The sequence below is a fragment of the Protopterus annectens genome, chromosome 1.part1, assembly GCF_019279795.1.
Source record: "Protopterus annectens isolate FY-2018-M chromosome 1.part1, PAN1.0, whole genome shotgun sequence".
NCBI lineage: Eukaryota > Metazoa > Chordata > Ceratodontiformes > Protopteridae > Protopterus > Protopterus annectens.
Window position 1 is genome coordinate 1,365,839,931 of NC_056726.1, and position 27,243 is coordinate 1,365,867,173.

A 27,243-nucleotide genomic window follows, 5' to 3' on the forward strand; every position below is an offset into this window, starting at 1 on the left:
CACCTAAAGAAAAGCTTATCCCCGCTCTAGGGATCTAAACCTCACCACAAGAATAAATAAGATGTGCTGGAGGGATAGATTTCTGCCACAGAGACTTCCCATGCTTTGGAACAAGATTCCAATCTACATTTGGTAGAGCTCCTTACTAACACTCTTCAAGAGAAACCTTGACGAGTGACTGGGAAACAAAAAGTTTACTCTGGGGATCACTTCAGTGGCTCTGCTGGACAGAGGCACAGGGAACTAATCTAAGGGGGTGGTGAAAGCCAACACATTCTGGCTAGGCTTATAAATGCCTTCGGGCAGATAGCCTAGTACCTACCTATGAACCTATGAACCTATTATGAATTAAAGCAAGCAGAAAGCATTAAAAGCAGAGTGGAACTTTAATTTGCTGAGGCACAGACAATGGACAAAGCAAAAATCTGCAACAGAGCTTTGGCACCATTTATTTCCCCAGCAGTTTTTTTGTACTTTGTTTTTGACAGGTACGGGATAAGTACATTTTTTTGTTGCCATGGCAGTTTGTATTCAGTGTTTGTAATCCATTATGTGGGCACTTCCTTACTGCTTTTTCTAGTACAGTCAGCAGATGAATTAGTCAGTTATTTATTTTTCAAATTTGCTAGCTTCTCAAAATGTAGAAAGACTTGTTAGTTTTTTTTGTTTTTGTGATTGCTGCTGAAGCATTGGGATTTATTGTGTCTGAATAAATGTCCTCCATCTTCCTTCTCACATCATTAAATAACTACTAAATAAATAAATAAGAATACAGAAGTAACTATGTGAGTGAGACAGAAAATCAGATATAGTCAGCAGTATGGGCAACAGAGAGGTGCAGTGATTAGCTGTGTCACCTCACAGCAAGAGGTTCTCCAGTTTGATTCTTGGCTGGGGTGCCTTCTGTGTGGAGTCTGCATGTTCTCCCAGTGTTCATGTGGGATTGTTCCTGGTGTTCCAATTTCCTCCCACATTCCAAAGATGTGTCTGGAGTATTTCTCCCCAGGTCTCAGCTGAAAATAGGCTCTGTCCTGGATGGTCTTTCTTGGTAAACACATTTTAAATAAATAGTTGTTCTGAATATAATGTTTGACTGCTGTCCTAACCATGAGCATTTAGAATTCTAAAGTAACATGTCAGAGTTAGAGATATGGGGCTCCTAAGCTGGAGATTATGGGAAAACAGATGTGATCTGTTTTGGAGTTATTCTCTGCACAGCTACTTGTGACTATATTTTAAGAGTTTCCAGAGTTGCATTAATTTGTTTACCCTTAAATGTTTGACTCATTCCATTAATTTACTATTTATGATATGGATGAAGAAAACACAACTGTCTTTAGAGTAAAGCATTAAGCCTGCTGAAGTTGCTTCTATCCCACTAGAATTATGGCTGATTTTAATGGTAGACCAACGTTGATTTTTATACAAAGCTGCTATCAAGATTGTAGTGTCAACTGATGTGGGATTCATTCAGTTTATTTCCTGCATGGCACCTTGGGAGTGGAGGACTGAGTTGTTTTTGGGGTGGTTATAACAGGGGACAGAAAAAAAATTGTAGCAATAGTTCTTGCTGGTACCTACTTTCCTTGTTTATTGACTTAATTTTTTGGTTGACTTGATATAACAGCCATTATGGCTTTCTTCACTCATTTTGCCTCAATGAAGTCATATGCTAACTGAGCTAACTGTGTCCTGGGCAACATTTTGTAGCTAATAAGTGCTTTTTTTGTGTGTGATGGCATGCCATACATCATACTCTGGGGTGACACTCTACAGCAGGGACACTTAATTGCTGCAGTGGAGCTCTGGCAATTTGTACTCCAACTTACTGAATATTAAGCTTTTTCAAAATATCAACTTATGCATGTTTATTTGTTTCATGGCACTTGGCAGGTGCTGAGCTGTCATGAAATAAATATCTTACTAACCACTCAAGCTGCCCATTTTCTACTGGCAGAAATGTGGAATAGATTCTTGTTTATTTCCTGCATGGTACTTCTGAGGTGGCTGAGCTGATTTGGGTAGTTACAGCACAGAATATAAATAAAAATTTGGACCTGTGGTTTCTGTTGCTATTGTTTTGCCTACTTATACATTTGTTTTCATTTTTGTTTGCTTGATATGCTTATAACATGACCATTAGTCAGTATACTTGGACTCTTCACCTAGGCTAAAAATACAAATAAAAGAGTTCCGTACTGAACAGACCAAAATTCCTTTAATGCACCTAGGCTGTCCATACCATTATAAGACAGCACGATTATGCTGCATGTGTTATTCCATTATATTTTTCAGTAAGTATGAGAGTATTGTTACTGTCCACCGATTATTTTGTTGCTTTGTCTATATGTGCTGAATATTGTAGAACATAATTTTACATGACAAGACACCAGGGAGGCCACTGATACCAGCTGTCTGCCTACTACTATTTAGCAGATATTTATAGTTGTTCAGTAATAAAGTTATATTAGCAGAAATATCATATTTCTGTATATATCTCTGGCATTGTGCACATGGAAAGGTTTTGATTCAGTATGTCACATTCCAAGTCACCTGAGAGGACATGAATGGCTCATTACACCAATTTGTTACTTGGTATCACAAACATTATGAGTGTCAGTTGTACAATAGGTAGCATACCTGCCTTTGATGCAGAAGTTTCTTGGTTGTATTCCCACACCAGGTAGATTGATTGCTTACACTGAAGTGCAGCATAAGGGGATGTGCTGCATTCTTGAGTGTGCCATTCTTCAGATGAGACATTAAAGCAAGGCTCTAGCTACTTGAGTTACTGGTAGCTCAGGTGGATTCAAAAGATCCTATTGAAAAGAGTAGGGGTACTTTACTTGTATAAAAAGCTATTTTTGCTAAAATCCATTTGCCATTAACAGTTAAATAACAGTTAAAATTGCCTGTTATTATAATATTCATATGTATCACTACATAGTCTAAAATCTAATGAAATAAGCTTTCCCTTTCTTTACAGTTAGTATAAGCATATACGTATAAGTACTTAATGTTATATTTTATATACTGTTTCTTTCCATTTTAAATCTACAATGGTTAATCTTCCCATTTTTGTTAAAGTTACATCTAATATCGTTAATGTATTTTTCCAGAATACGGCCATTTCAGAGCATTTCTCATGTCCCAAATTCCAGATTATCTTTCCTCCCCATAGTTTCTCTTTCTGTAATATTTCTTCATTTGTTAAGAATCTCGTGTCTTCTGATATAATTGCATCTACATCACACGTATTACACTACTCCAGAATTCCTATTCTTAAACTTATTATTCTTATACTTATGTATATTTTTAATACTATTCACATTTTGCAAAAAGCAGAAATTTTCATTCTCCCTTTTCCTTAGATTCATGGTTTTATAAGTTTATAGCTAATTATTAGGCTTTCTTAAAAGGCCATTCAAAGCCTAATCAATTTCCTTCCCAAATATAAGACTCAAAAACTATACCTCGTGTTTGTGAATCAAAGACCTTAGCCATTATACCAAACCCCAATCTTTAGCTACATATATTATTTTTAATACATTTCCATTTTTTTCTTCTGTACTTATCCCTTTAAATGTTTTGTTTTGATCCTTACCCTTTTACCAATATAATTATTTTTTTCCTTTTACTATCTCCCAGTTTATGTATTTTTTGTTACTTATTTCAGAACCTTTTTCTATATCTTCTTTATTAAAACAAAGAGTGAGAAAGTCACACATAAAAAAGCAATAAGTAAAATCTAAATAAAAACTCCAGCCAAGCTAGAACTTCCACTGAGTAACCTCTCAAAACTCCTGTATAGGAGGCACATGGGATATATGCAAATGATCCTCATGAACATCTGGTGTTTCAACTATATGGCGATTCTGAATGCCCATGCCCATGACATGAGTTAGAGATCAGATTAAGTTGAAGGAAAGAGGGGGAAATGTAGGATTATTATTGGAAAAACAGAAATTAATTATGGTGGCAACTTCTCCTGAATGTTTACTGCTTTCTGGGCCTAAATGATCAATGTTCCATAACTTGTATGCTGAAACTAAAAAGTATAACACATTGAAAAGATTTTCATATATATATATATATATATATATATATATATATATATATATATACATTTATATATAAATAACCAAAATGTTTATAGGAATTATTGTGTATCCTAGATTAGCACAACTCACTGTGCTTATTTCCAAGTGTGTTTATGTATTTTATGTTTTTATTTATTTATTTATTTTATTTATTTGCATTTGTTTAACCAGGATAGTCCATTGGGCTCAAAGAACCCGTTTTCAACGGAGTCCTGGGGAGAAAAGGTCCACATACAGATTACACAAAGATGCGGATATAGATATACATTACATGGGGTTAAACATTGTACAGTTTATGTAATTAGTCATGTAGAGAGAGCTAAAAACACAGGTTATAAGAGCAACAATATATATATATATATATATATATATATATATATATATATATATTTTTTTTTTTTTTTTTTTTTTTTTGAGGAGAGTTAGTATGCTGGTAGCCAATGTGTAATGCTACCTGGGATTTTGAGAGACAGAAGAGAAAAGTACTAATGTAACGAGTAGGTTATGAGGGGTGACAGCAGTATACTGGTAGCCCATGAGTAATGCTACCTGGTGTTTAGAGTGAAAGAAGAGAAAAAGTACTAGAGTAAAGAGTAGGTTATGAGGGTTGAGAGCAGGAGCACTCCCATGTGGAGGTTAGATGAGAGTGGAGTGATTTTTTAAAGGATGGGAGGCTTGTAATGGTACAAATGGAGGGAGGAAGGGAGTTCCATAAGTGTGCTAGTGAGAAGGACAGGAGGTTTTGTCCAGGAGGGTGGAGGGGTCTGTGAATTTCTATGAGGTTTTGATTGTTTGATCTTAGATGTCGTTGAGTGTGGTGCATTTTAACGGTAGACAAGAGAGCAGGGCAGAGGAATGGCTGGAAAATCAATTTGTGAGCATATGTGAGTTGGGTGTAGGAGAGGTAGTTGGGTAGTTCTAACCAGCTCAGTTTGCGGACTGCTTCACAGTGGTGGGTTGATGATTTGTTACAAGTGGCAAATTTGGCAATTTTATTGTAACAAGAGGATAGTTTGGTTTTGAGGGAGGATTGTAGGTTAGTAAGAAGAGGTGCCCCATAGAGAAGGGAGGGTATGAGAAATGTAGTAGAGAGAGTAATCTTAGTAGCTGCACTGAGGAATCGATTATGACGGTAGAGTATGCCAAGTTTTTGGTGGGTTTTATTTATGTTTTGTAGTAGATGGGAATTGAATTTAAGCTTGTCATTAATTTGGACTCCTAATAGTTTGGTTTCTGATACAAGCTCAAGGGGGATGTTATTTTGGCTGGAGATGGAGAATGATTTATGATCGATGTTAGTAGTTTTTGAAGGAGTGATTATCATGAGTTTGGTTTTAGCAGCATTAAGAGCTAGATGGTTGTCTTTCATCCAATTTTCAGTGGTGGAGAAGGCATCCTGGATTAGCTTTAAAAGATTTGGGATGGATGAGGCAGCGCAGATGATTGTGGAATCATCTGCATATTGAATAATATTAGCCTGAGGGATAGCGTGGAAAAAATCATTAATGAAAATATTAAAGAGAAGGGGGCCCAGAATGGAACTTTGTGGGACATCTGTTGGGGTATTTAGAAAGGAGGAGGTAGCTTTTTTCCACTTGACTGCTTGCTGTCTATTGGAGAGATAGCTGTTAAACCAGTTGAGTGAAGAGAGAGAAAGGTTTAGATTAGATAGTTTAGTAAGAAGTAGGTTATGGGAGATAGTATCAAAGGCCTTAGAAAGATCGAGAAGAATGGTAAATACAATGAGTCCAGAATCTCTAGCTTTATTTACAGTTTCAAGGAAGGATAGGAGAGCTGTCATAGTACTATGATGGGGTCTGAATCCGTGTTGGGTAGGGGTTAGTAGATTATTGTCCAAGAGATGTGGAAGGAATTGAAGGTGGATACATTTCTCTAGGACTTTAGAAATGGGTGAGAGGCTGGCTATGGGATGGAAATTGGAGATGTTAGTATTATTTCCTCCTTTGTGTAGAGGGATGATGTAAGCTTTTTTCCAAGTTTCGGGGACTAAACCTTCTTGGATAGAGCGATTGATGAGGATACTGATAGGGAGGGCAATGGCATCAGCAGCTATACTGAGGTAGTATGAGGGAATGTTGTCAGGGGCATTGGTGCATGGTTTTAATTTTTGTAGGAGTTTTCATATAGTAGACGTTGGAGTAGGTTTAATCAAAAATGGGAGGAGTTGAGGTGGGGGTGAATGAGAGAAAGGAGTTGGAGGGGGAGGTTGGTTATGAGGTGGGGGTGAATGAGAGAAAGGCGTTGGAGGGGGAGGTTGGTTGTGAGTAGAGGGGATAGGAGGTGCATTGTTATGTGTAAAAGAAGAAGTAAGTTTGGAAATAGAGTCTATGAAGAAAAAATTGAATTGGGTAGCAAGATCTATGTCTTGTACATCTGGGCTGGGGTTTGGGTTTTCTATAGTGCCAGGTTTTAAGAGTGAATTTATACCTGCCCAGAATTTTTGTGGGTTAGTTTTATGATTGTTTTGAAGTTGGATAAAGTAGTTTTGGCGGTCTATTGAGATAAGTTTTTTTACTAAGTTACGAATAGTTTTGTATTTATTGAGGTTAGATGTAGATTTGTTTTGCTTGTACTGTGTCCATGTTTTATCTCTAAGTCGCATGGTAGTAAGTGTATTTTTTGTTAACCAGGGAGTGGCTTTCCTTTTTATTCTTTTGGTTATTAAGTGAGCATGATTATTTAGGATGTTTAGGAAGATAGTATTAAAGTGAGTTACTGCATTTTCAAGTGGTAGGTTTTTTAAGGGAATCCAGTTAATAGATTTAAGGGTGCTGGAGAAAGCTTCAGGGTTAAAGTTTTTATGGCATCTGGTAGTTATGTAGTTATGAGTAACTTGTAAGGGAGTTGGAAGACGTCTAGTGAAGATGGGAATATGATCACTGAGGGGGTCAGGAAAGGTTCCACTGTCAGGGTAGTTATGGGGATGGGAAACTAGAATCCAGTCTAAGATGTTGCCACTTGAGAAGTCTTTGGATGGCCTAGTTATTGAGTTGATTAGTTGAGAATAGTTGAAAATGTTGATGATGAGGGGGTGTGTAGGTGACTGTATGGAGGACCAATTAATATTGGTATCTCCCATGATTATAGTTTCATTACAGATGTTAGTTGATAGCCAGGAGAGGATGTTTTCAAGTATTGGGATATTATCTCCAGGAGGAAGGTAGAGGGAGGCTATACATATAAATTTGTGTTTATTCAGCTGGAGATGAGCTAATTTTAGTTCTGCATTAGAAAACTGGGGAATGACTTTGTTATAAGGTGTTAAGCGTAGGGAGGATGAGTAGAGTAGAGCTACTCCACCACCCTTTTTGTGGGTTCTGTCTGATCTAATGATTGAGTAGTTTGGTGGTAATATCTCGGCATCCTTTATGTGGGGTTTTAGCCAGGTTTCAGAAATGGCAAGGATGTCAGGTTTGTTATGGAGTACCCATGCATGAATGTTAGGGATTTTGTTTGCTAAGCTTTGTGCATTAAGAGATGCGAATAGGATAGATTTAGAATTTGAGGAGGAGTGGTTTGGACCTGGGTTAGGGTGTATATCGCCAGATAAAAGTATGGCGGTTAGAAGTTGAGTTAGGTAGTAGAGGTGTTTGGGTTGTTTTGTTTGAGTGGAGTAAGTAGAAAGATTAGAGGGAGATATGGAGAATAGAGAGGGTGAGATGGTTTTATGAGGAAGGATTAGTTTGTAGTGAAAACATAGGTTGTTGTTGAGGGGATAAAGGTAAGGAGAGATGTGGTTATTATAGTAGGATTTTGATGTGTGGAGATGAAAGGTTGTGTGTAAGTGAGTAGAGTAGTTGACGAGAGTAGGTTGGGTAAGAAAGTAAATATAAGTGAGGCTTAGAAGGAGTAACAGTTGAATTGGGAGGGAAGAATATTTTAGAAACGTGGTGTTGGTAAGGTTTGTAATTGTTTCGAGAAGGATGAGGGGAAGTTGTCATGTGAGTATGGAGAGAAGGTGGGAGGGGACGGGAAGAGGAAGGGGAGGGGTATGATAGTTTGGGAGGAAGTAGGTGTGGCTTAGTGGGTACAAAGGTAGAGATAGTGGGGTGTGTGGGAATTGGGGGTAGGGTAGGGGAGCGGAGTGAGCCCGCAGGGCGAACAGAGCGGGTAGAGACAAGAGAGCAGAATGTGGAGGAAGACAATCAGTAAAGTGAGAGCAAACCAACAGGTAAGTCTGATGGTGGGAGAAAGGTGGACAATATTCAGAGGTAGAAAGGAAGAGAGGCAGGATGTAAGAGTAGAGGACGCTGATAGCAGGATGCCTTGGGGAAAGAAGAAAAGGCGATAGATAAGTGTATCAAGAGACTAAGAACAGCATGACTGGGGTCAGGTTACAGAAAGCTTACAGAAATGATGTAGAAAATTACAGAGCAGAAGCTAGTATATTAGAAAGGTTACAGAAATGGGGTAGGAAATTACAGATCAGAAAGCTTTCTTTATAGAGAGTTAATTCATGAGGTGCCACCTGGTGGCCATTTGTAGTATAGCAATGGTCTTGTCTAGGTTAGGTATGGGGGACTAAATTGCGAATGAGAAGAATCAGATAATGCAAGGGGGTAAGAATATTAGAGGAAAAAGTTGAAAGCTGTGAAAAAGAGGGGGGGGGTAGGCTGCTGGCTAGCCTGCCTGAATAGTTTGCCTAGACTAGCAAAATTAGAACTTTATTTAGAAGTAGATGCTTTACATGTAACTCCTCAGAGTCAGTGTCAATACATACTTTCAATGCCTTTTCAAAGGTCAATGCTTTCAGTGAGATGTTAGGTGGTTTCTTTAGTTGCCGTAATGTTCAGAGGCTTCCTGAAGGGAAAAAGCAGGTAACTGTTGCAGGGACAAACTGGAACACAGTGCTGGTAATATATATATATCTATAGAGAGAGAAGATTGAAGGCTTAGAGATGCAATATGGAGAGTAGGGAAAAGAGTTATACAGACACAGTTTACTTGTATGAACACCTTAAACAACAGTACTTTATGGTACTAACAGACTAATATAAATCTGTCTACAACAGGAGGAAAATTAGTATTACAAGCATAATTAACATTCCACAGTCATCAATTCTCTAGAAAAAAAAAAACAGTTACATATGTTAACATAATAATTAGTTATACAAAACAGCACTCACAAGTTTCTATAACTTCAGGAAATGAGCAGTTAGAACATAAATACCTTGCATGTAATGCCACAGTAAGGAAGTAGTTTGTGTTAAGTTATGCTGTTGGCTATTATATACTTGAGGATTATGCTAGCTAGACTTTGAAGCAAGGTATAATAATACACAGAGGAGAGCAGTTCCAGATAGCTGAGCGATACAATGTAGCGTTCCGTGAAACAAAATGAATACTGGCTAAGGGATTAAAATCACAATATTCTATTTTATGTTTTTTCATGCAATTTTCTTGTATTTTATATCTTGTAATGATTTTAAATAAGGTTGCTTTTTATAAGTGAGTTGTAACTCATGACGAACCAGTCATGTGATACTGACTGAATATATAGGAGGGGTTTACAGTTTTGCAATTGTCTGAAGAAGTTCATTTCATTAATGTGGACGAAAGCGCTCACAGCAAATTGGTGTTTGGAATTTATTTACATCATTTTACCTCAGCTAAGCTTCCTTTTGTTTTTTTTTTATCTTATAGAACAATAATATGTGCATCTACTGCAGCACACCATTGTAATATATCCATTTTCCTCTTAATATTTTTCATGCTATTCACATTTAAAGCTAAAATTTTAGCTTGTAAGAACAGTTACTATAATAAAATGTTTACCCTTCCTTTCTTATTTTCTGTAAGCATATTTTTGAATTTCCTTTTCCTTTCTTTAACCATTTTCCCTATTGGATTATTTTTATTTCTTACTGTGCACCAATCAGATTCTTCCTCACTTGTCTCCTCTGTTTCTTTTTCCTTCTTACTTTCTTTAATGTCATGTATAGCTCTTTATAAGTTACATCTTTTTGTACATTTTCTTGTATAAGACATTTGCTATCTCTTTCTCCTCTATAACTTCATTTTCATTTTTTTTTTTGCACATTCATTTCACATTCTAGCCAAGAATGACCAGTATTGCCACATTTTTTGTACTTTAAAAAATCACAATGATTGCATTATACTTTGTTTTACCACATGAATAGCATTTTTATCACATTCATTGATTAAATGATCATTCTTCTACAAAAATAGCAAGTCTTTGGTTGACCCCTGTATTTCACAAAACCCTTTTATCATGAGCATTAGTAATACAAGGTACATGCATAACATTATCATTTTCCATTTTCAGTACTGCTCCACAATGTCATCCCCTAGTCCATACTTCTCTTTCATCAAATATTTTTGTAGTGTCCATTACAAGTAGTTAACAAATGTTCATTCAGTTCTTTTCTTCAACTTCAGTTTTAAACTGGATAATTATTATTTTTTTTTGTTTGTCTGTAAAAAGCTTGCACCACATATTCTGACCATGGATAAATATTTTTCTTTTGTTCATATGCACCCAAAAAATTTCCATGGCCTGCCCAGTCTGAAATATCAAGTCACAAAAAGTGTTTTTAATAAATAAAATAAATGATGCTACCTTTTTTGCTTTGTCACCCAGAGTTGCTATGACAGAGTCTCACAGAGTCCCAAACCTCATACCTTTCCAAACTTTCTTTTTTACTGCTCACATGTACTGTATACTTTTTTTTGTTTCTTTTATTTCTTCTTTCTTCTTTGTGTCTTCTTCAACAGTTTGTGCATAAGTTTTTGTCTCTGGATTTTTCTTCTGGCATAGTCTCTTCTCAATTTTTTTGTTCTATTTTTTCCATGATGTTGCTCTATGAAATTGCCATGCCGTTCCTCTTTCTGGCTCACTTTGGTTTACCACTTCTTCCAAATCTCACAACCCCCCTCTGATTGTAGGGTTGTAATTATGCATTTTTCAGAGGCAACTGTTTCTCCTTCAAATAATCTCCTCTGAAAGTTTTCTTCTGAATTCATCTCAGGTACAGCTACAATCTACCTTTCCTCTAATGTCACAATTTTTTCTGCACCTACATCATCAATAAAAACCTCTGATAGCAATTCTACCATGTCAACTACATTTTCAGCAACGTTCACTCCATTTTCAGCAAAAGCTGAATCAGCCATGTTTTCTTTCTGTTCCTCTTGGCTGCCTTCATGCCTGGACAGGAAACAGGAGGTCAGGATGTGTAACACAAACTCTTCCCCTGACTACCAAAAGTAGGGGAAGTTCCCTGATGACTTTGCCAAATTTGCTTTGGTAGTGTAAATACTACCCTTGGTCTCCCCTGAAAAGAGTATACCAGCCTAATGGGACTAATCTTGTTATCAAAGGATAAATAAAAGCCACATGTTCATAATTATTGTGATGATGAGAGGCATTGCCAGATATGCCAGAGGAAGTAGGGCAGTGGATGTGTAACATACGTCAGCATAGCTAGCTGGACGTTTGTAAAGAATTATATGTCATTTGTATATCAAATTGATTTGTACAGATGCTTGTGTTGAAAATCTGTTTGTAAAGCTGTATGTGTTAAAAATATATCAACAGTAGGTCCTGACTGTGTTGTAACAGAGGAAATGTATACATGTTAACAGACCATATTGGAAGAGAATAGGTTAATCTCTATACAGCTAACTTTGAAAAATAGTAAGAAATTAAATTACTTAATTTAGGCCATCAAGATGGTATCTTACAGTTCTGACTGCAGCCAAAGACAAAATGTTTGTGCCAGAGAATGGTTTCTTAGCTCCTGTAGGAAGTGTGGAAGTGTTTTCTGGTTTTGTACCTTCCAGATGCTATAACACAACTCAGTGAAGCTTAATTTGTGTGCATGGTAACCCATATGTGCTAAATTCTGGTTCATTTTCTAGCAATGAGGTAGCATAGCAACCAGAAGTCAGATGACCAGATATACATGATGTTATTCTGTAATCTTGGACAAAAATAATATTTTAATACCATATGCGAGAGAAGACTCAATGCACTCTGTTTTTGGAACCTGACAAAGAAGGAATCTTCACCTACTTCATCTTGCCTTGCTCTAGTAAGTGACCTGGGAATATCAGTCAGGAAAATATAGTGAGATTAGTTAAGTACTGTTTTCTGTATCTGTGTGAATCTATTACTCTGTCTTATTTTAATATTTCCTGTTACTGAAACTCTGGTGTTTGTTGTAAATAGATATTTAGTATTTTCATGTTCTTTTATTATTTATTATTAAACGTATTTAAAATTTTCATTGTGGCTGGTCCGTTAGAGAATATTTTAAATTTTGAGAGGACATATCTGTCTGGTAACACTGTGGCTACTCCTGAAAGCCGCCTTACTGCATTGGCCAAATACTATCATTTGTATTAATACTAATTTCACTCAGTATAATTGGGTACCCTTGTAAGAGCCTTAGAGTAGCTGGCTTTGGAGTGTCTGGTGGCAGTATAACTATCTTATCATCTGGGCAGAAGGTGGCATAGCTAGTAAATTTGTGCCAGCCTTTCACAGGTGTGTGAGTGTGTGTGTGTGTGCATGTGTGTGTGTGTGTGTGTGTGTGTGTGTGTGTGTGTGTGTGTGTGTGTGTGTGTGTGTGTGTGTGTGTGTGTATGCGAAAATCAAATCTCAAAGATGTGTGTGTGTGTCAGCTGCTTGAAGAGATGCAAAGCACTGGTTTCACAAAGAGAGAGGTGGAGGACTTGGCTTGGACACTTGGCTGAGGACTCAACTGTATAGCTATGCCAGCGGGGAGTCTTTCTGGAGATATGGAGAGACAAGGAGAGGGAAAACCAACCCTTGGACTGACTGTGATCCCTGTGTTCTCTTAAGGGAAATTGTGCTAGATGCAGTGAGCTGCATCTGGAAATACTGGGTGTATTCATTTTTGTTCCAAGTGAACGTCCTTCTACAGTATCAGTGGTGAAGATTCAGGCTCCTTGATTACTGGCCCAGAATGGAGATGTCACAATTATAATAATAGCTTAAACTAGAAGTTGTCCACATGGTACTTCATGGTGTCAAATGAAAGTATACGAAGTCCTTAAAAAAACTTTGCATTGATAGTTGGTCTAACTAGCAATGCATGGCAAATATTTACATGCATCTGTCTTTTCAATATGCAACATGCATACCATTATGTAAATATCTCAAAAATGGAAAGGCATCTACAAAACTATTTTGAAGCAAAATGAAGTCATACTGATAGATGTGTATGGTTACAAAGATATTAATATGTTTGACCAATAATTAAATGTATATATTGTTTAATAACTTGCTCAGTATAAAATTACTGTTACATCTGGCTGACATTATTATCTCCACTGTGAAGAGGAGTGTGTGCTGAATAACTTTTTTATTTTAACCTTTATAATTTTTGATATATGTAGAGGTGTTTGCAGTTAGGTTACAACATTGCATTCTCAGAATTTTAGCTCAGGCAAAGGCTGACCAGGCAGGAACTCTTCAGATGTCAAGAGGTATGAAATTCCAGTTCACCCCCAACACCCTACACCCCCCACAAATTAAATATACCAACTCCGAGATCACGCAATGTTAATGAAAAGGGTAACCTAGAAACAGGCTATGAATATTCATGCCACCATTGGTACGAATATTAATTAAGTTTCAGTGATTGTTGAATGGTGGGTAGGGTTTAGGCGGGACCTGCTAATGTGCATATAATGTTCTGGCTGTAGGCCAACAAAAATAGTTCGATAAAATAAACCTCAGCAATTGAAGACTTCAAATAGGAGATTCGAAGAAAAGGGTTTGACTAAAAGGTATTCGATATAATGATACTTTGACTAAATGATATAGACCCTCCTGGACAACTGGTGGACTCCACAGACTATGTTTTGATATAACCAACACTAGTAAGAATAAAAAGATCCATGACTCAATAAAACCACAGCTTTATTGTAAATGTAGAATCACTGACTTAGTGCTTTCACCCATAACATTGGGCTTCTTCAGAGTCAGTTACACTCAAAAAAATCAGGACTTTTATAGTCCTAAACAGGCAATCAGCCAATATAAAAAACATCCATTAAAATCAATTATCCAAATAACCATTTAACCCAACCCCTGCTGCAAAGGAAAAAAACAGCACAAGAAATACTATGAAAAAAAGAAATGTAAATGCCTCTCTGGTGAATACTTTGTCTAAGGAAAGTTAAAAGAAAGTTAAACATATCTGTTAAATAAACTGGGATTTGTGTTTCAATACACTTGCAATAGAAATGTTTTCATTAATGCCTGGTGTTTTTGTTGCATCCAGGCGCAACTGCCATAGACATTCTCTCATCTCTAGTAAGGTTTAAACATCACCTCCCATGTCTTTTTGGGCACCCTGTCAATGACAAAAAATATAAACTTTTTGTAGTTGCCACACTTCTTACTGTGGTTAAATAAAGCATTTGTAGGCATCTTATTTTTTATGTCTCTGTTGTGTTCCAAAATACGTAGCCTTAATTTACGTGTGGTTATTCCTACGTAAAATGCCTGACATGATAGACAGGTGGCTACATATACTACCATGGCAGTATTGCAATTACAGTACCCTGGGCAGTTTAGTATTCTGTTGTAACTCTCTATGAGTACATAAGGTCCGTCATTACAAAACTTGCAAATACTGCATGTACCACACTTACCCATCCATGAGATGTTACTTTTAGTTGTCCCTACACCTCTTTCCAACAGCTCTTTCAAGTTGGAACCCCTACTATTAATAAATCTCGGGCTTGGACCCAATACTTCTTTTAAGTCTGAAGGAAATACACTGTCCCATACTGTCCAGATAATGTTCTTAATTTTCATACCTGAATCATTATACTCCAGCACCATTGCCAAGTGTATTAATCTCAATGGTATTAGATGAACCAACACTTCTACTTGAATCCAAGAGAATAGGTCTAAAATTACTGCTTCTTCTCATTATGACATCCTTACTTAACATAGTCAGTAAATCCATTGGATACCCTCTATTTGTGAACATGTCAATAAGCTTCAGCAGTTCAGATTGAAAACAGTCATCCTGACTAATAAGCCTTGACAATCAAATAATTTGACCCTTCACCACATTTTTCTTTTGAAACTGAGGGTGGCAAATCTCATAATGTAAAAAAAGAGTTGCTGTATTATTTTTTATGGTAAATATTCAAATGTATATGGCCATTCTCTTTGTACAAAAGAATATCTAAAAATTAAATCCTATCTCTGTCCATGTGACTTGTAAATTTTAGAAAAGTGGTCATGTTACTCAAATAACCAACAAAATCTTCCATCTCTTGTTTTGAGCCCTTCCACAAAATCAGTATGCCATCCAAGGTACCTTAAGTATGTCATGATCTTTGACATATAGACATAATTAAACACATGTTGCTGATCCCATTCTGCCAACACCAGGTTAGCAGAGATGGGGGTCTATATTATAAAGTTGACCAGTTACTTCATCGAATACCTAAACATCGGCCCGTCATCATCGAACCGCATAAATACTGAATGCCCTAAACTGCAAAATTTAAAAAGTCGAATTGTCATACTTGTCCCACCCCACCGCCCACTACATGCTACCTACACAAACTAAATAAACCACATACATACACTAACCAAAACCCTACTTCTAACCCTAAACTAAACCCTACTTCTAACCCTACAATAAATCATACATATACCATCATGTATGCACTTAAATTAACCTGCACCCTAACCCTAAGGTCCGTAACTATCGTACACTTACCTTACAGAGCTATACTGCAGAAGGCCAACCATGACAATTTGACATTTCTGGTTTCGCTCTTCTGGACGATCAATGTTTTCATGGTTTGATGAAGACAGGTTGACGTTTAGGTGTTCGGGTAAGTAAGCAGTCGACTTTATAATATAGACCCTAGATGACACCCATCGCAACCCCATTCGTCTGTTTGTAGTATTCCCCAACAAGATGAAATTATTGGATAATACCAATTCTAACAAATCCACAAGCAGGCCTCTTTATACATGGTATAAATAACTGTACTTAGCCAGCCTGTTGTTAAAGCTATCAATTCAAATATGGTGGGGGATCACCAAAAATAAGTTGACTACATCTACAGTCACAAACCAAAAGTTGTCACCACAATTTAAATTCTTGATATTAGCAAGGCAATGCCAAGAGTCCTTTAAAATGTACGGAACATTGTTCAACACATTCTTACAAGTGATGTCTATATATGATGCTAGTGGTTCCATTTAGGAACCCTTAGCAGCTACAATGAGCCTAAATGGTGGAAAATTTACATTTTTATGAATATTGGGGATACCAAAAATAGAGGTAATAATGGGGCTCTCCACTGTAAGATATTTAAACTTCTCATTAGAAATTATCCCATCACACATAAATTCATATAACTGCCAATCAATTTAGGCATAGGCCCTATGTACATCAAACCTAGAAACCCTCTCATAAGTTTCTGCATCATTTAATAGTACTTGCATTTTACAGGCATAGACTGTGTTAGTCATGATGACTACCCCCCACCCCACCCTTGTCTGATTTCATAACTCTGTACTGGTTGGTGTGTGTGAGCTGTCTCAAACAAGATTTTTCAGCACTGGATAAATTGTCATTAGACATTTTTTCATATTGCAGACATCCTCTAATTTGGGCTTTACACAACCGTTCAAACACCATAACTGTTGGATTGTGTGGTGGAATGAACACAGTAGCTCTCTTAAAACTCAAGTAATTACAGTCATTGCCAGGCTTTCAATTGTTTACAACAAATAACTGTAAACTGAGAATCCTAGAATACAGCTTAAGACTCATTAATAGTCTCCCAACCTCATATCTGTGGGTGGGAACAAAAGAAAAACCTTTTTTCAACAAGCTGACATAATATTCAGTAATCTTTCGATATGAAAAATTATAAATTGCAAAATCTTTGTCACCCTCCTGTTTACAATATATTGCATTGTCCAAACTTCACAATGTTCAGATTCAACAGCAGAATTGTTCAAAATAGGGATGCCACAATCAATACTGTCATCCAACAACTCATCATATACACTGCCAAGGTCTAATTGTTGAAGTTCAAGTGGTAGTTGTGCCACTGATTGTGGCAACCTTGGAATAAACCCTCCCATCTCCCCCTCTGTCAATATGTGTGCCCTCTCATTGATGTCATGTTTGTACGATTCCGATACTGGGCACGGTTCTGTAAATGGTCTGAGAACCTCAGTGGAGGTGGGTTGTCTAAAAAAATGTTCATTGTCCTCACAAGTGTCAGTCTGTACCACATTAAGCTCCTCTTCAGGAACTATGTTTGTCTCGTTATTAAGAATGTGTCTGGGTGCTTCATAAACCCTCCTTTTAGAGGGGTAAGCCCTCTTTTCTCTGTACTCAGTAGTATCTCTCATAACTCTTCTTTGCTTTCAATATGCTCCATTCAATATGCAACATGCATACCATTATGTAAATATCTCAAAAATGAAGAGGCATCTACAAAACTATTTTGAAGCAAAATTAAGTCACACTGATAGTTGAGTCTGTCTACTATGCTTACAAAAATATTAATATTTTTTGCATAATTATAATAATTAAATGTACATATTGTTTAATAACTTGTTCAGTATAAAATTACTGTTACATCTGGCTGACATTATCTCCACTGTGAAGAGAAGTGTGTGCTGAATAACTTTCATATTTTAACTTTTATCATTTTTGATATATGTAGAGGTGTTGGCAGTTAGGTTTCAAAATTGCATTCTCAGAATTTTAGCTCAGGCAAAGGCTGAACAGGCAGGAACTCTTCAGCTGTCAAGAGGTATGAAATTCCAGTTCACTCCCACACCCCACAACCCCTACAAATTAAATATACCAACTCCGAGATCACACTATGTTAATGAAAAGGGTAACCTAGAAACAGGGTATGAATGTTCATGCCACCACTGGTACGAATATTAATTAAGTTTCAGTGATTGTTGAATGGTGGGTGGGGTTTAGGCGGGACCTGCTAATGTGCATATAATGTAGGCCAACAAGAACAATTCGATAAAATAAACCTCAACAATTGAAGACTTCAAATAGGAGATTCAAAGAAAAGGGTTTGACCAAAAGGTATTCGATATAATGATACTTCTACTAAATGATATAAATCCTCCAGGACATCTGGTGGAAGCCACAGACTATGTTTTGATATAAAGCCAGACTGACATGAATAGATGTAGTCCTGGAAAATAAGATAAAACTGTGTGGATGTAAAACACATTCTCAATAATATGATTTAAAAATAAATCAGTTTGCATTACAATGACTGTACAGGCTTATTGTTGTTGAGTCTGTCAACACATATTTTCAGTTATGAGCTGTAAGCTCACATTTCCATCACTTTATCTTGGAAACTCCTTAGTCAATTAGCTGTTTATTATTTTGTAGGGACCCCTGAGGAATAAATTTTTCACTGGTTTTAATCTCACTGTGCTTGGATTTGCTTTGCTGCTTTACCATACTCCCTGCTCTTCCCACCAAACACTACTTCCTTCAGTGCTGTATGTATCAACCCACCACCTGTTAAACCATAAACAAAACTCACCTCACACACCATTTCCTTTATATATCACTATATAATACTAACCATAGGTCTAACTTATCGACATCTACAGAGGGACATTTAAGTAGATGTCACATTCCCCACTGCTGGTATGCTGATGTAAAAAGAATATTAAAAGTGAGAAAAAGCTTTTCAATTTTTCAGGAAAAGAATTGTATATTTCTTATTTAGATGATAGGCCCATTGCTTTTTTTTCTTTGTCAGTGTTGTCACTGCTGCACTTATCTGGCTAACACTAATATTATATGCCAATTACAAGCAAATGTTTGCGTGTGATGTGTCTATGCATGAACTAGAGAAGACATCGGAAGATTACTTCCCCTAGCTTTGTCTATGGATGAATAAGAGCAAATTGCTAACAAACACTCCCCAAAAATACTTACTAATGATATTTGCCTCCAACCACAAGCTAGTTCCCTCAAGCACTCCATCCCATAGTAAGATGGGTACTAATTCTTTAAATCTCATAGATCTACTATGAAATATATCTCCATGGGCAATGTACAGAAATCTCTTGGTGTGACCCTCCTTTTTCCTCCAAACTGCACAGAGATATAGTAGCAAAGAAAACTCTTGTAAAATGAAAAATATGTTACAAAATCTCCCTTCTTGTATTATATGAAGCACATCAAGCCATAACAAGGAATTTGGTCATGTCCAAATTGAAATACAGGGTACCTATAATTCTATTTTTCCCAGCAGGGAAAAAAACAGTTATAATACTATATTAAGAGTAAAATATGTTACTTTGCATGGTTGGCAATTAACTAACATTTTGGTTTGAGGTTCTACACAAGTTCAATTCACTACTAGTATTACCAGAGCCAGTCTTCTACTGAACACCCTACAGTATATTATGTTACAATGACAATGCTCTCCACATCTACATAGTGTATTATTGACCAGGAATACACTTTACTCCATCATAAACAATGATGATGACCAATTTGTGTTAGTAAGAATGCGTGTTGGACTGGTTATCCAAAAAAAAAAAAAAAAACTTTCTAAAACTGTATGAGATTTTTGGAATCTTATTCCCAATAGAATTCATTCAAGGGAAAATTTGCTTGACTTGACAATTATTCTTAAGGAAAACTTATTAATGCAAAATGTCTGTAACTCCTTTAAGGATAATAGTTAACATATATCAACTATGTATGTCTAACTTGAAACACACAACTGAGAAACTGTGGTTGAATTCTAATTTAAAAAAATGTATATACATTATGGATTTTCCAGCTGCGGAATACATGTGCATGTATGCTCTTTGTAAATACCTTATACGTAAGTATATAACATGTATTTTGTATATAGCATGTATGTATCATGTATATAGCAAGTATTTTTTTACTTTGATATAGCACTTTTATTATACATAGTACCCCACCAGCCTAAAACCCCTTTTTCGATCACCTACATCCCCCGGAGTCTTTTTAAAGTTTTTGTCTATTCCTTCTAGCATGTCGAGGGATCAGTTGCTAGTGTCCTCTCCTGCTCAGCTGGTGAATCTGGGAATATTGAGGCAATGTTACAATTGCTTCATGTACACAGACAACCCTCTCCTTCTCCCACAAAACACAAATACATGCGAGAGATGCAACTATATAGCCAAACTGGAGGCTGAGCTCTCTCAACATAGGACTGGCAAGACCAGGCAGGAGGAGAAGGTAACCACACACACCACAAACCCAGTCTCACATAGTATTATCACAACTTCAAACCATACACATAAACACACAAAGACATACTCAGAGGCTCTGATCAAAAATCTACCAAAACAGCAGAGGCCACCAAAGCAGACACCCAAACAACTGCCACCTCAGGACACAACACATGCAACACATAGACCACATAGTCAGTGTGCTAAACAGTCACAGCCCTTAAGGCCAAACACAATGCCAGACACACTCGTCATTGGTGACTCCATAGTCAGGCACACTGATGTCCCGCTGACCAGATTGAGTAAGGAGAAGGTCACAGTAAGCTGCCTGTCGGGCGCTAGAATCCGCCACATAACGCAAGCACTCAGGTCTCTCAACAGCAGGTACAAGTACGACTCTGTCATTGTCCACGCTGGTGTGAACGACCTGAGACGTACCTCCTTGGACTACATGAAAAGAGACATAGAGGAGCTCTCTGATTATGTAGCCCAGGCAGGTATGACCCTGACCTTGAGCAGTATCCTACCTTCACCAAGAATGATGCCACAATACAGAGACAAGATGATCAGCTTTAATAATTGGCTTAAACTCTGGTGTCATTCAAAGGGGATCCAATGTCTGTCTGCCTGGGATGACATGCTGGACAAGCCACGCTGCTTCGCAAGGGATGGCTTGCACCTGTCACCCCTGGGCTTCCGGATATTGGCAAAGGCTCTTGCCACCCCCATAGTGCCTTTTTTAGGCAAGGCTCAAATTCTAAACCTACCACCCTAGAACACATAAAAGGAAAAAAACTAAGGGTAATGCTGCTCATTGCCAGAAGACTCAACCTCAAGATGCACGCACTCGAGGCACTTCTTAGTATGGAGAACATCGATGTCTGTGCTGTGACTGAAACCTGGTTCACGGCTCCTGAGAGCACCCCGGCACTATCAGGTTTTACCTCATATCATGCGTTCCGGCCCCAAAATCCGGACAACACCAAGAAAGGAGGGGGGGTGTCCATATTCATCAAGGACACCCACACCTCAAGGTTGGTGGCAACGCACGATGCATCGGAGACCACCCAGGTGCAATTAACCATAGACAAGACTGCTCTGCAATTTGTAGTATGTTACAGGCCACCCTCTCAAACTCAGGAACCTCACATAGCTTTCCTGAAAACACTGGAGGGGATAAATGTATCTCCAAACACCATCATACTAGGTGACTTCAACTACCCGAATATAGACTGGGATCACTATTCAAGCCCCAACACTCTAGCCCAAAGGTTCCTAGAGTTCATAAACTCAAATGCCATGGAACAACTAGTCACCATCCCCACAAGAGGAGAAAACATACTAGATCTCATCATCACGAACATGGGGTCACAATGTTTAACACCAGAAGTATACCCCTCACTGGTGAGATCAGATCATAAACTAATCTCACTGGAAGTCCACATCCCGCCCCCACCTGAGATAAAAAAGACCACAGTGAAGAACTTCTCAAAAGCCGACTTCACACTTCTAAAGACTAGTGTGGTCTCTTTTAAGGCCCCTGAGCCTGCGGAAACCATTACTCAAGCCGCTGAATCACTTACAAATGCCTTCTACCAGCACCTACAGGACTGCATGGATCAGGCAATCCCAAACAAAACAAAGACTCTTTGTACCAAAGGCAAGCTTCCAGTCTGGTGGACCCCAGCCATAAACAAGCTCTACAACAAAAGGAGGAAGCTACTACAAGATAGAGCAAAATCCTTAAAAGGGAAAACACCTTTGATTATTATAAGTAAAAAACTAAGTCTCTCATAAAGTCATCCAAGGCAAATTTTGAGATAAAAGTCGCTAAGGACTCAAAAGACAATCATAAGGCCTTCTTTAGCTATGTTAGAAACCTGGGAGGAAACTCCCAGATATGCTCAGAATTAGTTCAAAATGATGTAAAAATTACTGAACCTACAGACATTGCCAACATACTGGCTGACAGGTTCAGTGCAAATTTCTCCCCCCCCTCCCCCCCAAAAGGAGAGATATCTATACCAGAGGATTGTAGCCCCCAAACATCTCTAACGCTCAGATGACAACTGCTCTCTCCAAGGCAAAAAACACAGCATCCATGGGACCAGATGGTGTCCCCGGTTGTGTGCTTTACGAACTCAATGAGGAATTAAACCCACAGTTAGGGCAGCTGTTTAATCTTAGCCTCACCTCAGGATACGTACCCAAGGAGTGGCGTACGGCAACTGTGGTCCCACTTCACAAAGGCGGTGCCTCCACCGACCCTGGAAATTACCATCCCATCAGCTTGACAAGCCTGATCTGCAAAGCTATGGAGAGGATCATAATGGAACTCATAAATAAAGACATAGGGGACTTGCAGACTTTGGATCCAACCCAGTTTGGCTTTGTCAAAGGCAGATCATGCCTTTTAAACTTGGTTGACTTTTTCAAAACAGTCACCAAGGCCATTGATGAGGTAAAGGCAGTCCACACAGCCTACCTCAACCTGGCAAAGGCTTTCGACACAATACCCCACTCAGGTATCATTGAAAAACTCATCAGCTTAAATGTAAACCCATACGTCACAAGATGGGTTGCAAACTGGCTAAGTGACAGAACCCACAGGGTCAGAGTTGCTGGCGCCATGTCAGACTCAAAGCCTGTCACAAGTGGTGTCCCACAGGGCTCAGTCCTGGGTCCACTCTTGTTTGGCATCTACTTTTCAGAAGTACAAGCAAACACAGGAGGGTTATGGCTGACAAAGTTTGCAGATGACTGCAAACTGGGCACCATAGTTGAGAACACATCTGACACAGATATCCTTCAGAAGGTTCTTATAGAAACGAATAACTGGTGCCAGAGCCATGGCCTAAAGTTAAACGCCAAAAAATGCATAGTCATTCCCTTCGGGAAAAACAAGGTTACCCCTAGCTACCATATAGGTGGCAATCCACTAAGCACAGAAGAGGTTATCAGGGATCTGGGGACCCAGGTTGACAGTAACCTTTCGTTTGACACTCACGTTGCCAAAGTAGTTAGGAAGACCTTCTACATTGCCCACCTGATCATGAAGGGATTCACATCTAGATCAAGGGAGGTCATCATCCCCCTGTACTCATCACTCATCAGACCAATGATTGAGTACAATGCCCCATTCAGAATGTATCTGACCCGACACCTGCAGCAACTGGAAAGGCCCCAAAAGTTCCTCACCAAAAGGATAAAGGGTCTCAAAAATATGTCTTTTGCTGCCCGACTGAAGGAACTCCAGTTCTATTCAGTCGCTTACCGTCTGCTCAGAGGTGACTTGTGCCTGACATACAAGGCCATGTCCAACCCGGAATTGATGAACATGCTTCACCTCAAAAAATCTAGATCCCTCAGAACTACAAGGGCGGGAGACTTAAACCTTGACACGGTTATTAATAGGACGTGCTGGAGGGACAGATTCATCACCCAGAGACTCCCTATGCTGTGGAACAAAATCCCGGTACATGTGAGGCAGAGCACCTCGCTGGCTTTGTTCAAGAGAAATCTTGACCAATGGATGGGAGATCGCAGATATACCCCAGGGATTACCTCAGTGTCACTGCTTGACAGAGGCACAGCAAAATAATGGGCATAGTATCCTTCAAACTAAAGGGGTGGCGAAAGCCACAAAACTCTGGGCTAGGCTTATAAATGCCCTTGGGCAGATAGCCTAGTATGAACCTATGAACCTATGAACCTATGTAATAAACATATTGTACAGTATAGCCTAATTTGTTTAACAAACCACTGCAACTTGTTTATGAAACACTCTGATGCCATCTGTTTAGCTAATCATATATTATCATATATTATGTTGCATTGTTTGTTGCTGTTTAAATTTGCTTCTTTATGAATATTTATCCTGATATAAAAAAATCATAATAAACTCACTGAATAATTTCTGTGTGCTACCTGATTTTTTCTACAAATTTCTATAATTTTGACCTGTTATGCAATGTTATATGTGCATATTTATTTTTTTTTTCTCTGTATTCATTGTAGCAAATAATTAAAAAGTAAATAAAAAGAAAAAAAAAGAAAAACATAGAAGGTAACATGAATATCCTCAGGGATAATTTTACACTTTGAAAATTAGTTGAACTAAGGAAATCTGGAAAAGTTTTACTGAATCTGACCGCTACTGGTTCCAGAAAGGAGATAGAACAATGCAGATCTTAAGGAACGTCAATGACCACCTCATAAATGAAATGTTGAAATCAGCTTAAAATGTGTGCACTAAGCTATGAAACTATCAGAATGCACTATAGTAACTTCCATGTGGAGAGTGTTGGATTTTGGCAAATCAGTTCTTTGTTAGAAGTATCCACTTATCCAGGTAAAAAAAAAACATTTTACAGAACCTTGCATTCTGTCTTCTTTTTATTTTATTTTATTTTATTTTATATTAATCTCTGAGTGACAAGCAAATAGCATTGCAAAACACGTAAGAAAAATCCCATTGTAAAATATCAGTTTGTAAGTCTTCACAGAGCTTGGGCGATGAAGCCATAAAAATGTATTTTGTGGTTCCAGTGATATATCCCTATTACTCAGAGTGTTGATTGTCAAGAAAGTTAGCAGTTAATTTTTTTCTGTGTCTTGTATATTACAACATATTCTTCGTTTTCCTGAAGATACCTGGAAATATAATTAACTGTGCTATTTATTTCCTCCTTGTCATTGTAAATAATAACAATGAAAGCCTTTTTTCAGTTCTTGGGCAATGCATTTCCCCAATGGTTTTATTGTAAAGACCAAAGATTGCACAATTTCCTCCCTTATTTCTATGATATATTTGTGTATTTAAGGGAAAAGCATATCTTGTATGGTTGATAGCTGAGGCATAAATTCAGTTGTAAGTACAGTCTGGACCTGAAGCCTTATTTGATTTTTTTATTGATTTCCCTAGTTCATCCACTGCACCTTTCAATAGATTCCTTTCCTGAAACGTGTCTATATGTCTGTTAATTTTCTATAATTATATTTAATGAGCCAGTTCTTATTTATAGGCTTTTTCTAGTCTCATTTGTGTATGTAAGAGAAAATGTTTATGATATTTATTATTTGTAATCAAAGATACATCATTGTTACTAATGTTTTCCTTGTGGATTTTACCAAGCATCTTGCCAATGAGTTTGTATTATTTATTTACTTTATTTATTTATATTTGTTTACTAGGGTAGTATACTGATCTCAATGGACTATTTGCAGGCACAGCCCTGGTGAATAGGATCATGTACAAAATGAACAAAACATATGTGAAGAAACAAGGATATGCTAGATATATATATATATATATATATATATATATATATATATATATATATATATATATATATATATATATATATATATATATATACACTTCATAACACTGAAAGCTCAAAACACTGAAAATGAGAAAACTTCATAATATAGAAGACCAAAACACCAAAACTTCAAAACACTGAAAACTCAAAACACTGAAACTCAAAACACTGAAAACACATATCATACATATACTGAGTTTAAACAACATAAATCATAGCACTTTTCACCAAATGTAAGCAGGGGGGCATATCAACTCCAAGACTGCACTTAGTGCAGTGAAGTGCAATCTTAGAGTTGATATATATAAGTAGCAGGGGGTGTGGGAGACGTAGCCCCCCACATGGGGGGTGCAGAGGGGCTTGCCTCCCTGCTTACACTTGGTGACAAATGCTATGATTTATGTTGTTTAAACTCAGTATATGTATGATATGTGTTTTCAGTGTTTTGAGTTTCAGTGTTTTGGATTTTCAAGATTTTCAAGTTTCACTGTTTTGGATTCAGTGTTTTGAGCTTTTGGTGTTATGAAGTGAATATATATATATATATATATATATATATATATATATATATATTTTGAAACCGTCGAATTACCACATCATCGAACCTTAAAACATCGAGACAAGAATGTCGCAAACTGAGACCATCGAAAACTGACATCATCGAGACGCATAACATTGGATTGTTGTATTTAGGCATGTTTGCGCACTTAACATGTAGGGAATGTGTTTTCAATGTTACGCGTCTCAGTTTTCGATGTTCTCAGTTTGCGATGTTCTGGTCTCGATGTTTTAAGGTTTGATGATGTGGCAATTCGACGGTTTCAAGTGGAACCATATATATATATATATATATATATATATATATATATATATATATATATATATATATATGTGTGTGTGTAGAGAGAGAGAGATATTCATATTTACAGATGCAGGAATTTGCTGCAACATTTAGTTCAATGAACAGTTAATGTCAAAACATGGAGGAAAAAAGGGAATTATGCACAGCACAGTTTCATGGATAAGATGCAGCCATAATGACTGAGATGACATATGCTGCAGCAATAGGAGCCTTTTGTTATATAGAGAGGTATGAAGACAGTAGAAGAGGCAAGTGAGAATAGTAGCAAGAAAGGGTTCCTTCGCCAGGATGGTATTCTTGCTAGTCTTAGGTTCTTAAAAGTTTGGTTTCTTATTCTTTAATTTCTTCAGCTTCAGGAAGTGTCAGGAAGGAGAAGAGTATTCATAGAGATGATGATGATGATGAGTATTATGAGATGTATATCTTGCCTATACCTATTTAGTCATCTTTAAACTATCAATGTTTGCATGAGATATAGAATATTTCTGTTTTTCTATGTCAAGTACACATGCACACACACACACACACACACACACACACACACACACACACACACACACACACACACACACACACACACACATACACAAACACACACACACACACACACACACACACACACACACACACACACACACACACACACACACACACACACACCACCACCACCACAAGCAAAATCACCATAAT